This window comes from Trifolium pratense, linkage group LG2, assembly GCF_020283565.1.
Source record: "Trifolium pratense cultivar HEN17-A07 linkage group LG2, ARS_RC_1.1, whole genome shotgun sequence".
NCBI lineage: Eukaryota > Viridiplantae > Streptophyta > Magnoliopsida > Fabales > Fabaceae > Trifolium > Trifolium pratense.
This window is the reverse complement of record NC_060060.1, coordinates 12438689-12454690: the sequence shown is the minus strand read 5'-3', so window position 1 is coordinate 12454690 and position 16002 is coordinate 12438689. Positions and strand designations below refer to the sequence as shown.

Genomic DNA, 16002 nt, shown 5'->3' with positions numbered 1-16002 from the left:
ACATTTCTAGCTAGCTTTTATGTCTATTTCTAGTTTTTACCAAAACCTCATTAAAATTTTCTGAAAGATCTTTGAAAAGCAGCTTATATGATCAATATTTACAGAGAGTTATGAGTTTGTGTAGTCACTGCAATTGGCGCTTGAATGATAATACTATAATGCACTCCTATGCTTTATGTGATATTGAATGAACTCTGCAAATATTTTCTTACTTGCTTGTGCAGTTTGAGTTTCATGTAAACTAATTCTAATCCAAATCCTAAGCAAGACTAAAATTATTAGTGGCTGTGGTCCAAATAGTATACTGATATTTATGTGCACAAGTGTAACAAAGCTATTGGTTATAAAATGTAAAAAATCAAACATTTTGCACCAGCCGGGAATCGAACCCGGGTCTGTACCGTGGCAGGGTACTATTCTACCACTAGACCACTGGTGCTGTTGTATTCAAAAATCAGTTACGAACAAATTCACTTAAACATAAACGTTTAGGTGACTTACATAAACGTTTTTAGGTGACTTACATAAACGTTTTTGTAACATGTGTATAGTTAATAATGTAAAACATATAATATTTTTATTTAATTGACTTCAAAATTATATTTATAATATTTTATTTTTAATTTAGTTGTATATATGCTAATAAGAAAATTAGTAACAAGTTTCACCTTTGAGAAATTGAAGTTGTAAGAACTAATATATATTAAAAAGACAAAATTTCTCTATTTGCCTTATCTTCATTTCAAGTAATAATTTTGTATTTTTACATATTTGGATATAAATTTCAAGCTTTAAATTTATCTATGTTGCCTAGGTATGGTACCAGTATCCGGTACGAGTACGATATTTTTAGAAAATTTAAGGTACGAGTATGTTAATATAAAATATTAGAAAATTTATTTTTACGCGAATTATTATCATCATGCTTTGAAGATTTAATTTTTTTTGGTCTATCGTCTCAACTATTTTCATAAAAAATGAGAGATAATTAAAATATAATAAAAAATTATAATATTTTAAGATATTTTTCAATAGCCAATATGTTTTGTCTGTATTCATCATCATACATCACCCAAATAAAAATGAGTACGGAATCGGTGCGTACCATACGAGTACCATGGAGTATCCGGTACTGATATGTAACGGTACAAGTACTTCACAATTTTAGGAGTACTCATGCTACATAGAAATTTATGATTTTATTTTTTTGTGTGCTCTCAATCGTAGATATATGTTATGTCATAAAAAAGTATCATATATTTGAAGTTCGAAAATCCATATACAAACATGAATGAACGACAATAAAATGATAAAAACAACAAGAAAAAAAAAATAAAACATCAAATTGTTACTTAAAATTAAATTAGGGACTATAAGCATAATTTTTCCTATTAAAAAACAAAGGAGTTATATTGACAATCAAGTTCTTAAAACACGAGAGAAATCCAAATCTAAATATATTAATAGAGATGACAATATTGCTTATTAAAAAAAAAAAACACACACGGAGATGACAATATTGATTATTGGTCATGAGTCATGACTCACAAGCTTACAAGGATGCCCCATTCAAGGGTGGCTTTGATAACTTTGATTGGTCCAAATCTAAATTTATATTTTTCTGGGATCATTTCTCTCCGACCCCCGCATTTCTTTTCTACCTCCTGAATTTCCGTTTTTGTCCTTGGAGGTACTGCGGTTTATACGAACCAAATTTTTTTGTCATGCTAAAAAAATTCGGTTAATATAAACCGAAATATTGTGTTCCAAATTTTTTTCCAGATTTCCTGCATAAATTCTGCATGAGACCCTCAACTTCCACAATTTATTTGAAATACTAAACGATGTCTGATTTGAGTAAATGACCACTCGTTAGAAAGCTTAGGGTGTCAAGAATACAAATATAATTTTTGTTTTGAGGGTTAACTATCCAATTGGTTCAGTTTGACCAAATAATGGGTACTGGTACAGAAACAGAACATAAACTTTTCTCAAACTTGTTGGTAAATTTTTCTTATACTATACTTAATGAAATTTAACAATTCCGGTGTCAATCCTGTAGTTAATTTTGTCTTCTTTACACTAGATTAAAAATCAGTAGCATATGACTTATGTAACACCCTTTAATTTTCCCTTAATTTTATTTGCGAAGAATTCAATTTAGTTTATTTCATTAAAGGTGTCACACCTACTTTTGAATCGAATACTTAATTAAATAAGGATTAAGCAGCAGAAATAAAATTAAAACCAATAAACATAAGTTCTAAAATTTGAAGTAAAAAATTATTGAGAGCAATAGAATCATTCCAAAAACCAATTGACACTGTTCAAGTCATTTTGAAGAAATACTAATTGAATATATACGTGAATCCCCCAAGACATCCTATCAGAGCGACTCAATTACTGAAACAGCAAGGGACAAGCTCCCCGAACTCGGCAACTATGACTCATCGCCTACCTGAAAATCTACGGTTGCACACCGTAGGGCCAAGCCAGAAAAAGGAAGCAACAAGGGGTCAATAATACAATCACAAAGAATATCACAAACGAGCACAATTATTAAAATAAAACAATAAGTCAGCAATATCAACATCCATTCCAATTTTTCATCATGTAGGATCAACACCAATTACAATTTCCAGTTTTATATCATGGAGGATCACCACAAATTTCCAGTTTTATATCATGGAGGATCACCACAAATTTCCAGTTTTATATCATAGAGGATCACCACAAATTCCAGTTTTACATCATGGAGGATCACCACCAATAGTTCGGCAACGTCAATTGCAACGATACAAATTCAACAAAAATAGAGACATCATGATTTCAACATCAGTACGTCAACATGGTTTAACATCATTAACAACAGCTACAGCCCACATCATAAGTCAACGGCTTAAAATCATCGGTTTAACTAATAACTATTATTTATAGAATTTCAACGGTTTAACCCTCTCCCACTACTGTCAAAATTAATTAGAGTGATTTATTAACTCTACTGGGTAGCGACTGACCTATACTCGAAACAGCCTGACACGAAACCTAATGAATTTAAATTTATCACCGAATTTGCTAGGAAAATTATGCTGAGTTAATAAAAGAAGGGTTACGCAATTATTAAATTTTTGAAAAACCAGACCTAAACAAACCCCCGGAAGTTATTTATTAATCTCTGGAAAGCAAGGAAAAGGTTTAATTGTCGATCTCGATACAAAATCAGGAACATTGTACTTTTCCTTAAGTTAACAAACTTGCTGTAAAAATCCTGTGATAGAGCAGTTAGGTTCACAGAGCTACTGAGACATGTAGGTAAGTGCTAAAATTATGAAATTCGACATACATAAACTACTATGCGTGTGTTTGGTTCTGCGGCGGAGAGAATTGATTTTGGCAGAATTGATTCTGTAAAATTGATTCTGGCCAAAATTGATTTTAAGCCGAAGTGGTTTATGTTTGGATATATTCATGAAAAAGTGAGTTGAACAAAAAATTTGAGTGTAAAAATCAATTCTAGAATCAGAAGCTACGATTTCTAGCTTCAGGTAGAATCAATTCTGGAGGCAGAATCAATTCTACTTTTGAGAAACCAATCAAGTCAGAATCAATTCTACACGTTCAGAATCAATTCTGAATGCTCCAGAATTGAAACCAAATATACACTATATGTCCTCTTTCAAACGCAACTGGCCCCACTCGAAAAGGAGTTCCCTAGCTTAAGATATCAATTTTCGAAGCTGACTGACTCATAGGAGATTATAAAACAGAACTGTCATTTTCATAGTATCACAAAACCATGCACAAGTTATATTAAGCCCCCAAACCTTCCAGTAATATACTACTACTTCTTAGCTTTCAGACCCAATTGGGTTCACTCAAAAATATGTTTCCTAACTCAAGTTATACCCAATTTAATCCAACTACATCATAATCTCCTTATGCGGAAAATTACCCTAACTTCTCTCTTTCTTTCATAATATTGTATATCACACGAATTCAATCAACATAGCAGAGCACAAGAATTCACACTTTAACAAAGTATGAACAACAACAACAACAACAACACGTGTGAAGAAAAGGAAGAAACAATCAACCCATACTATAAAAAATTTAGAAACTTAGATGAAAGATTAAACCCCTTACTTGGAATAGCAATTAATCTTTGGTTGTGAGTTTTGTTTTCCTCTTCTTTCTCTTCTCCCTCTCGTGCGTCAATCTCTCTTTCTCCCTTGCTCCTCTATTCTGTTTTTCTCTTCTCTTTTTTTTATAAAAAAAAGTGGATAGATTTCAACTTTGTTTCTAACTTAGTCTAGTGGTTTCCTCCACGAGAAGGAAAAATTCTGCTTTTAACTATTCATGGGTTTTCTTTCTACTAGGCCCAATTTCATTATTTCTACTATTCTTTCTTACTCACACCCCCTCTCCACCTATTATATAATTTCTACAACCCCGTCTACTCTTTCTTCACTTTTATTTTCAACTTATCATTTTACTCATTTATTCATCAATTATTTAATTACTCATCACACACATTTAAATAATTAACAATAATCAACACAACAACTCCTACGAAAATTATTAATTAATTCTAAATTCGGGGCGTTACAACTTATATTCAGAGATCTATGCTAAATTTACCACAGGTATCTTTACAACATTTTGCAGAAACTTTTCTCAAACTTGTAAGTAGATCTTCTCATACTATACTTAATGAAATTTAACAATTCCGGTGTCAATCTTGTAGTAAGTTGTCTTCTTTACACTAAATTAAATATCATTAGCATACGACTTATATTCAGAGAGATATGTTAAATTTATCACAGATATCTCTACAACATTTTGCAGAAACGTTTCTCAAACTTGTAGGTAGATTTTCTCATACTATACTTAATGAAATTTAACAATTCCGATGTCAATCCTGTAGTAAAGTTTGTCGTCTTTATACTAGATTAAAAATCATTAGCATACGACTTATATTCAGAGAGATAAGCTAAATTTACCACAGGTATCTCTACAAACATTTTGCAGAAACTTTTCTCAAACTTGTAGGTAGATTTTCTCATACTATACTTAATGAAATTTAACAATTCCGATGTCAATCTTGTAGTAAATGTTGTCTTCTTTACACTAGATTAAAAATCATTAGCATACAACTTATATTCAGAAAGATATGCTAAATTTACCACGGGTAGCTCTACACGAATTTTCACATAAATGTTTCTTCTTTTTGGGGGGTAAATTTTTTTTCACATAAATTTCGGTTTAAAAATTCCATGTTTAAAAATTTCGGTTCGTAGAAACCGAAATAAGTTGGCCAAATTTTTTTAAACCGCAAGGGGCATAATGAAATTTTTGGGGTATAAAAGAAAGGTGAGGGTCGGGAGAGAAATGATATTTTTATGGATTAAAATTACCCAACTCGCTTAATCAATCTATGTGTCACAAAAAAAAAAAAAAACTTCTTTGTTTTTGTTGAAAATAAACCTGTTAATTAAAGACACGAGTTGGGGACAATTTCTCATTCCACCCACTTACTTACTCACCCACCTCCTGTTTTCCCATTTTTGCCCTTGGTCAAAAAATTCGGAACGCGTTTTCCAAATTTTTTTAGTTCAAATTTGGAAAAAATGCGGAAAACACATTCCGAAGTTGTTTTTAAAGGCAAAAAAAATTCGGAAAACGCGTTCCGAATTTTTTGACCAAGGGCAAAAATGGAAAAACAGGGGGTGGGTGAGAAAGTGAGTAGGTGGGATGAGAAATTTTCCGAGTTGGGTATCACGTCTAGTCCTAGTGGATTGAATGACAAGTCTAAGGCCCATAACTTTTATTTCTCTCATCAATGCACACCACTGTACTGTATTTGTTTTTTTCTCTCGGGTACACTCGTCATCAATGTGAAATATACTACACGTTTATCAATCGTTAGTTGATCCAGTAATGATTGACGCTGAACTTAATAGGAAGGATTACGATTCGATCCTGAGGGGATTGAAACCACTTGTTTTTTTCTCTTAGGTACACTCGGCATCAATGTGAAATCTACTACATCAACATCTTTCTCCTGGAGCATTTAGTCCGTGGATATGATATAAAAACTCTTTCATCCAAATAAAAAAAAATCACCTCTTTTTATTTCTCACCTTGTTCCGGTATGGGATATGAAGTTGAAACTCCTTATTGGTTGAATCGTTTTAATAAGTAAGTGCTCTAATAATGACTGTACATAAAAATACTTTGCTGTCAAAGTAAAGTAGAACTTTGAGTGAAAGAGTTGAAGTGATTATACCTAATAGTTGGCCCCCTTTTTTGGTAGTTTTGAGTTTAAGAAAGACTCATTGTTATTGATGGGAATGATGAAATCCAATAAGTCACCAATCCTATGATATGATGAAATTGTTGCGAGCTCTTGTTTATGAAGAGTGGTGACTCATTTTGATCGCTTACAAATTTTTAAAAAAACAATTTTGTTTCTAACAAAAATAAACCTCAAATTAGTTTCTAACATTTTTATATTAAAAACAAATTAGTCATCGATTTATTATAACAGAGGATAAATTTGTCCCCAATATAAAAATAATAGGGACTAATTTAAGGGATTGAATTGTCCTATTAAAAATTTGTGAAGAGTGAAGACGAATATTGTAACATCCCAACTTTAATTAATAGTAGAATATTAATTAGAGATAAATATTAGAGACTAATTGGAATAAGTGAGTAGAAATTATCACACAAATAGAACACCATGATTTGTGGTCTACATGTTATTAAACAAATGCTAAGAAAGAATCAAAGCGGGACCCACACTTTGATTATGAACCACATGACCAAAGCCATATCTCTTCAATTTCATTTTTCATTTGCTGAACTGAAAGAGCACTCAGGAAACAAAGACTCCCTCACCCTCTCTCACGCCTCCCACCCTCATCTCTACCTTTCCATTTATTCAACAATCAAACATGGAAGATTCTTGCATGCAATCCACTCATTAGTTTCTTGGGTCAATTAGAGCAAGGAACAAAGTATTGATTAAAACCTCAAAGATTCGGAGGTTTGAGTAAAAGGGGTCAAATTGGAAGTTGAGAACTTAGTGGCAAAAATAAGAAGTTCATGGAGATAGAGAAGTTGGGGAAAAGCTTGAAGCTTGGAGTTTCAACACTTAATTCATGATTCTACGGCCGCTGGAAGTGGAGGATGGCAGCAAAAGCTGCATTTTGCTTACTGCAACAGCTCACCTAGCGAGCAGGAAGGTCTCTCAATGACCGTAGCAGGGCAACAGTTCTTCTGCATCTTTGTCAAACCATTCTTGAATATTGGTAAGAAAACTTAGAGCTCTTTTCCTTTCATTCAGATTTCAGAATCAGCATATTCTTCGATGTTAGAAAATGTCATTAATTCCATTCTTGGTATTTACATGTGGTTTTTGTGGTGAATGAGGCTTGGTTAAATAATTGGAGCTGAGCATGGAATTAAAAGTGGAATTCAGAACCATTATAAAGGAAAATAGAATTTATTAAGAAGCATTGGATGCTTGAATGATGACTGAGGATGTACGAATCAGTAAGGACAATTGTTGAAACAAGGAAACAAAGAAGACTGGAAATATTTATGGAAATTCGTATGCTGGATGTACCCTCACTAAAATGGTCGTACTTCTCTCTGTGTTAGTCCAAATTTAACCATTCTTGATGTTCTGGATAGCTAACGTAATCCCGGTCGTTTAGGTACCAGCCTAGTGAGATGTAATGGAGAAATGAGGTCTCGACGAATCTTTAAAGTGAAAGGTCCAACACAGAATTTATGCAGAAAGTGTTTGGGATTGGGCTGCACTCAAACGGTAAATTATTTCTCTCTGTAACTCCGTTTGGATTTATTCTGATTGCTATGGAAAGCTGACTCAAATACGGTCGTTATGGTCCCGGTTTCATAATTTATGGACCAGAATTGTGGCCAGTAGGTATTTTTGAAGTTGGAACTCTGATGCTGGTATTATGCAGAAAAATCTGCACACAAGTTTGGAGTAGTTTCGTTGCAAATTCTGCTTTTCGACGAGTTTCGGAAATGTCGGTGGTATGGTTCAAGCGTCGATTTCAGGTGGGTTCCCTTAGAAGCTCAACCTTTATGATTAGTTAGTATCTTAGTTGCCCAAAATATATGCATGACAATATTAGTTTAGAAAGAAAGTTAAGTTACTTCCCGTAAATTATGATTTGCATGATAACATTAGGATTTAGGGTGAATTAGTGTATGAGAGGAGCTTAATCCCAAAGTTCTTCTCCATTTTAATTATTTAATCCATTATGGTGTGCATAGCTATTAGAAAGAGGGATTGTAGGCGAATTTATGCATAGTTTACACAAAACAGAATGCTGAATTGGTATCCTCTCTAAGTGAGAATAGCAGATCAGCATCCTGCAGAATCTTTTAAAATGCATATGCTTTCACTCTTTTTAGATCCCTGGCTCTTTTAGATATTTTATGTGGATACTATAAGTACATTAAATAATTAGAATGTTAATTACACGTTAGGTACATGATAATCAGGACAAGTTAGTATTAACCCGGGAGGGAATTCATGGGCAGGATAACAATCAGGATTATTAAGTTAAGTTTAAGAAAGTCAATCAATTATGGTGGTTACTTATGTACCACGTTATGGGATTCGTTAGAATCCAATCATGTTATGATTGTGAGCTTCAGCCGTGTCGATGTACATTATTATCGCAGACGGACATGTCAGGCCTCTGAGACCGGCTCACCTCAGAGTGTCTTTGTTATGAATAAAACGAACAAGATATATAATTTGTGTTACACCTTTATGTATTATGTTATGAAATTATGTTATGTAAATCATGTTTAGAGATTGACTATCAGGATCAGAGAACTATTAGTTCGTCAGTTGCCCCGGTGTAGACACCAATAGTAATTGGGTAGTAGGAATCCACTGAGACGAAGTGACTGTCTCATTCCCCACTTATTTGATTTCAGATAAACAGGTTGATCAAGATATCATGTTCTACAAGCATGGAGTTCAGATACTTGGATTATGCTAGTTGAGCTGACGTCATGTTATCTTATATTTGTATAAGATTTAGTTTCTTTATGTTTTCAGTTGTTAGCTCAATTTAGTATTAATCTCTTGGATTTTGTAATCCTATTTATGTATTCGGACAATATGTAATGAAAATTTAATGTTTCCCGATTCAGTTATGTACACTCTTATCGATATTCTAGATAAATTGACATGGGGTGTTATAATTGGTATCAGAGCAGGTCGATTCACTATCGGACCTTGCCGCGGATCATTAAAATTCAATCCATAGTAGTACGGACCCTTTGGAGTCTGGACTGTTTACGCTGAAATCATCGCGTGTTGAGCCTGATCAACTCAATATCGTGTATGGTAGGCAGGGTATTACGGTTGAGAACCGAAGTGGACCAAGGAGGTCAAGTAGTAAGAAAGAAGTAGAAGCGCATACTCAGATGAAAGTATTAACGGAGACCGTTAGAAGTGGATATCGGAACTGCAGCAGTCGACGCCACAAGAATAAGTTGAGTAACGCCAACAAGTGGCGCACAAAATTGAGAATAGTACGTGGCGTAATACCAGTAGTAATAGGCATATCAAGACATGCACGAACCGAACGCACTCAACTGACGGTATCGGGTTTAAAGATATGGAGAATTCTGGGATTGGAAACCTGGTATCAAAGTAAGTTTTGACCGGAGTGGAACCAAGACCGAGTATTGAAGTACAAAATATTGGAAAATTGTTGTAAGTCTGATGGGCGCATAAATACATATGATGGAATTATAAGAACATTACATGCCCCAATAAGATAAGTTCAGCCTTTCAGTTCGTAACTAGTATCCTAGTCAGACCCGTATCAGCCAAGTTTTGTTTGAGTAATGACTGAAATTAATTCTAATACTATCAGTTACCTAAGCTGGCATATTAAGTGTCATTATCATTGATTCAAGAACAAGTAATGCAGTTTTGTACTAGCATCAAGAAGTCGCCGAACAATTTTTCGTATTCAAACCTCTCAACTAATAACCCAACATACTCGGTTAAACCTTTTGTGAGAAATTATCAGCTGAGTCATAATGAGAATCAAGTCTGTTCCAGTTCCAGAGATTAGTCAGTTAAGAGAAATCATGAAGTATGAACGTACTGCAATAGAATTATGATCTTCAGTTAGCTACCCTTTCACCTGAACTTTAATTCAGCTAAATTTATCGAACTGATGCGATGCATGATACATAAGCAATAAACCTTATTAAGTTATGAACATTAAGTTTCCCGAGCCTATCTAATCATGATAAGAGAGAGATAAATTATTTTGGTGTTTGGAACCTATCATTTACATTTAGTACAATAATTCAATTAATTTGCGAACCTTTCTAATTCCTTAATATCAGTGAATTGGATTCACGGATAGAGTGTTATCATTATGTAAATCTGACGAAATGTCTTAAGCTTTCCAGCTTTGTTGTTAGTAATCAGTTCGGATTCAGGTAAGTTTTTTTAAGTAATAGAGTAATTGGCGGGAGCAATAAGGGAAGTAAATACTAGAGAGGACTGAATGTAGCTGAGGTCGGTGAAGTGATAAGAAGTGAAGTGTTGCAGACATGTTAGATGGCGGTAAAGTATTATGTATATGATGGTGTGCCTAACGTCACTAAGCGATGCAAGTGCTACTTGTGATGTCTACGGTACGAGAAGTATTAATAGAAGAAATAACATCGGATAAGATGAGATGATGTGAAACAGTGTCTGAGAAGTTACAACTAAGAATGTAATGATGTGTATAGAGAATGACAGTAAGTAGTCGAATCAGAGTGCGCAGCCGGGAAGTGGTTGAGAATGTAGTCGGCAGATTGACTTGTAGGTCAACAACTCTTTGAGAGAGGAAATCCCTATTCGAAGGAATTGAAAGTGGGGAACCGTAAAATGATTAAAGATCGTATAACGAGTAAATTACGCAAATATTCATGTTTGGACCTGAGATTGTTAGTATAAAATACCCTTGAGAGCAAAGATTGTGAAGGTAAAACGGTTCACTTGGGAAGTTTGACGCGGTGAACTAGTTAGATTAAGTATGCTTCGGCATTGAATTGAAAAGTGCAAAAGAAGGAAAGTTACGCTGTGAGCGTTAAAGTTGAGGAAAAGTAACAGAGGGAGCTAATATAAGATGAGTGTGTACCTAAAAGTTGCATTATGGGCTAAGATTATGAGTTCAACGTCATGGAATAAATGAGTAGAATTTCCGAAAGTATCATAAGTGAACGCCAACGCAGTGAAGAATGACGATTACTAACCTTGAACGATAAATTATGATCAATTAAGAAACGAAATCCAGAATCTGGAAATGGATTATAGGCAATGTACTTGGTGATGAATGAAGAAGTTTTTGAATTTCGCGGACGAAATTCTTTTAAGGGGGATAGATTGTAACATCCCAACTTTAATTAATAGTAGAATATTAATTAGAGATAAATATTAGAGACTAATTGGAATAAGTGAGTAGAAATTATCACACAAATAGAACACCATGATTTGTGGTCTACATGTTATTAAACAAATGCTAAGAAAGAATCAAAGCGGGACCCACACTTTGATTATGAACCACATGACCAAAGCCATATCTCTTCAATTTCATTTTTCATTTGCTGAACTGAAAGAGCACTCAGGAAACAAAGACTCCCTCACCCTCTCTCACGCCTCCCACCCTCATCTCTACCTTTCCATTTATTCAACAATCAAACATGGAAGATTCTTGCATGCAATCCACTCATTAGTTTCTTGGGTCAATTAGAGCAAGGAACAAAGTATTGATTAAAACCTCAAAGATTCGGAGGTTTGAGTAAAAGGGGTCAAATTGGAAGTTGAGAACTTAGTGGCAAAAATAAGAAGTTCATGGAGATAGAGAAGTTGGGGAAAAGCTTGAAGCTTGGAGTTTCAACACTTAATTCATGATTCTACGGCCGCTGGAAGTGGAGGATGGCAGCAAAAGCTGCATTTTGCTTACTGCAACAGCTCACCTAGCGAGCAGGAAGGTCTCTCAATGACCGTAGCAGGGCAACAGTTCTTCTGCATCTTTGTCAAACCATTCTTGAATATTGGTAAGAAAACTTAGAGCTCTTTTCCTTTCATTCAGATTTCAGAATCAGCATATTCTTCGATGTTAGAAAATGTCATTAATTCCATTCTTGGTATTTACATGTGGTTTTTGTGGTGAATGAGGCTTGGTTAAATAATTGGAGCTGAGCATGGAATTAAAAGTGGAATTCAGAACCATTATAAAGGAAAATAGAATTTATTAAGAAGCATTGGATGCTTGAATGATGACTGAGGATGTACGAATCAGTAAGGACAATTGTTGAAACAAGGAAACAAAGAAGACTGGAAATATTTATGGAAATTCGTATGCTGGATGTACCCTCACTAAAATGGTCGTACTTCTCTCTGTGTTAGTCCAAATTTAACCATTCTTGATGTTCTGGATAGCTAACGTAATCCCGGTCGTTTAGGTACCAGCCTAGTGAGATGTAATGGAGAAATGAGGTCTCGACGAATCTTTAAAGTGAAAGGTCCAACACAGAATTTATGCAGAAAGTGTTTGGGATTGGGCTGCACTCAAACGGTAAATTATTTCTCTCTGTAACTCCGTTTGGATTTATTCTGATTGCTATGGAAAGCTGACTCAAATACGGTCGTTATGGTCCCGGTTTCATAATTTATGGACCAGAATTGTGGCCAGTAGGTATTTTTGAAGTTGGAACTCTGATGCTGGTATTATGCAGAAAAATCTGCACACAAGTTTGGAGTAGTTTCGTTGCAAATTCTGCTTTTCGACGAGTTTCGGAAATGTCGGTGGTATGGTTCAAGCGTCGATTTCAGGTGGGTTCCCTTAGAAGCTCAACCTTTATGATTAGTTAGTATCTTAGTTGCCCAAAATATATGCATGACAATATTAGTTTAGAAAGAAAGTTAAGTTACTTCCCGTAAATTATGATTTGCATGATAACATTAGGATTTAGGGTGAATTAGTGTATGAGAGGAGCTTAATCCCAAAGTTCTTCTCCATTTTAATTATTTAATCCATTATGGTGTGCATAGCTATTAGAAAGAGGGATTGTAGGCGAATTTATGCATAGTTTACACAAAACAGAATGCTGAATTGGTATCCTCTCTAAGTGAGAATAGCAGATCAGCATCCTGCAGAATCTTTTAAAATGCATATGCTTTCACTCTTTTTAGATCCCTGGCTCTTTTAGATATTTTATGTGGATACTATAAGTACATTAAATAATTAGAATGTTAATTACACGTTAGGTACATGATAATCAGGACAAGTTAGTATTAACCCGGGAGGGAATTCATGGGCAGGATAACAATCAGGATTATTAAGTTAAGTTTAAGAAAGTCAATCAATTATGGTGGTTACTTATGTACCACGTTATGGGATTCGTTAGAATCCAATCATGTTATGATTGTGAGCTTCAGCCGTGTCGATGTACATTATTATCGCAGACGGACATGTCAGGCCTCTGAGACCGGCTCACCTCAGAGTGTCTTTGTTATGAATAAAACGAACAAGATATATAATTTGTGTTACACCTTTATGTATTATGTTATGAAATTATGTTATGTAAATCATGTTTAGAGATTGACTATCAGGATCAGAGAACTATTAGTTCGTCAGTTGCCCCGGTGTAGACACCAATAGTAATTGGGTAGTAGGAATCCACTGAGACGAAGTGACTGTCTCATTCCCCACTTATTTGATTTCAGATAAACAGGTTGATCAAGATATCATGTTCTACAAGCATGGAGTTCAGATACTTGGATTATGCTAGTTGAGCTGACGTCATGTTATCTTATATTTGTATAAGATTTAGTTTCTTTATGTTTTCAGTTGTTAGCTCAATTTAGTATTAATCTCTTGGATTTTGTAATCCTATTTATGTATTCGGACAATATGTAATGAAAATTTAATGTTTCCCGATTCAGTTATGTACACTCTTATCGATATTCTAGATAAATTGACATGGGGTGTTATAAATATTCACTCGCTTATGAAATAATATTGAATTATTGAAACTCCTCGTATAGTTGGTTGATTAGAAATACTTTAAAATAATTAGATGATATATTATGTGAATGTGAGTAAACTGAGTAACCAAATGTGTATGATCATATAAATATTTTTCTTCTATTAATTCCCAACAACTCCTGTGTGTAAATGGATCTATACTATTGCGCGATCTTTGGAAGAGATTTACTTAAGGCTTAATTAGTAAAATGGTCCCTTAAAGACATTTTTGATTTCACATTGGTCCCTTAAAGAAAAAAAGGTCTGAATAGGTCCCTTAAAGAAAAAAGGTCCGAATAGGTCCCTAAAGACATATTCGTTAATCAGTTTGGTCCTATTTAGACATTTTTTTAGGGACCAAATTGATTAACGGAGATGTCTTTAAGGAACCTATTCGGACTTTTTTTTCTTTAAGGGACCTATTCGGACATTTTTTTTCTTTAAGGGACCAATCTGAAACCAAAAATATCTTTAAGGGATCATTTTACTAATTAAACCTTTATTTAACTAACTTATTTGAAATACCTTGAATTTGTAACTATATTTTCTTCTAATAATCTAAAGAAAAATGTTAACTAGTGTTTTTAGACGTGTTGGACATAAATTTGGTATTTATCAATTAAATATAATTGGTGGGTCCAACATTTATTTTGAAGGTTATATTGTCAAAACAAAACTTTCAAATATTGTGTCGAGGTGAGACTACATCGAAACACAAGAGCGCTTCGAGGGCGTCGAAAGGCGCACGTTGGGTTTGGCTTTGCCAGGAATCTGTCGAGAGAATGAAATAAAATCGAAAAGGTTAGTTGGGCCAAGCCCAAAGGAGCAACAACGACCCAATAAGCATTGGCGCGCATTGAAGGAGTGAAAGTTGAAAGTGGAGAACGTGGGCCAACGTGGCAGATCGAAGAGCGTCTAGATGATCAAGAAGCAGTTACCACTTCGTTGTAGTATTTATAGCAGTTTTTCATTCAGAACAAAGGTCACAAAATTTTATACAAACACTCTCTCTAAAATTCTAAGTACTCAGCGATCGAACGAAAAGAATTCAGAGGAGAAATGTATGTTTTGTGAACCATCTTTATTTGTAATTGCTTTTCATTCAATGCAATTTACTTTCCAGCAATTTTCTTTAGTTTAATTCGAATACTTGCTTGAGAAACTGCTACTTCGAGGCGATTCGAACTAGTTTTCTCTTGTATTAATTGAAAACGTTTCAATCTCTAAGTGTTTGTTTCCTTGTTAAAACGAACATTCAAACATTTCTCTTAAATAAATAAAACACAAAATTGTCCTGAGATTTACTAGTTGGTCTCGCGAGTTTAAATACTTAAACTAGCGGTTGTTTACCAAATTTCCACGTAAACAAATTGGCACGCCCAGTGGGACTGGTTTTGTGTTTATTTAAACTATTTCTATGTTGTGGAATGAGAAACTTGTTACTTGCATATAACTGATGATAAGTTAGGTTATGGTTAAAACTACTCAAAGATCTAACTCTAATAAAAATCAAAATTCCAGTGCGATGAGTAGCGAAGCAAGTTCGAGTGGTGGAGTCGATCCACCTCCACAGAGTTTGGATACATCTGGGTTGATAAATGTTCCAATATTCTCCAGCCCAGCCATCTCGAATGTGCATGATGTTATTCCAACTTTGCCAATACCAACTATGGCAATTTCGTCCGTGACTGCTGGTCCTGGACGTTCGAAACCACCATCAGGTCATAATTTTATGTATGGCCTCCCCCTACACTTGGCTTAGGGATGCCAGTTTTCGAATCTGATAGGTACACTTCATCAAGGGTGACTCCCACACCCTTGACGACTGCGTCTGTGTTGTCTTTGAGACAACAAATGGATGAGAGCAATCATGAAATGGTTAAACACTTAACACAACAAATTGGTA

At 34.5% G+C, this 16002-nt stretch overlaps 2 long non-coding RNA genes and 1 other non-coding gene across 7 annotated transcripts; 1 reads left to right on the top strand and 2 right to left on the bottom strand.

Annotated features, from left to right (window-relative positions):
- Positions 1–368: 368 nt before the first annotated feature.
- TRNAG-GCC lies at positions 369–439 on the bottom strand. The gene has a single exon. It is a non-coding gene; the product is annotated as a tRNA-Gly (tRNA).
- A 1802-nt stretch (positions 440–2241) lies between these two features.
- LOC123910400 lies at positions 2242–4604 on the bottom strand. The gene is made up of 2 exons (XR_006810212.1): positions 4144–4604; positions 2242–2466 (listed from the first exon to the last, which is right to left on the bottom strand). It is a non-coding gene; the product is annotated as an uncharacterized LOC123910400 (long non-coding RNA).
- A 2061-nt stretch (positions 4605–6665) lies between these two features.
- LOC123910399 lies at positions 6666–14017 on the top strand. 5 transcript variants are annotated; one of them, XR_006810208.1, is made up of 8 exons: positions 6668–7643; positions 7722–7834; positions 7940–8091; positions 8986–12123; positions 12245–12453; positions 12532–12644; positions 12750–12901; positions 13796–14017. It is a non-coding gene; the product is annotated as an uncharacterized LOC123910399 (long non-coding RNA). The 5 variants fall into 5 exon arrangements; XR_006810209.1 differs by having other exon boundaries at positions 6669–7313; positions 7435–7643; positions 8986–12453; XR_006810210.1 differs by having other exon boundaries at positions 6666–7643; positions 7729–7834; positions 8986–12453.
- The last annotated feature ends 1985 nt before the right edge of the window (positions 14018–16002 follow it).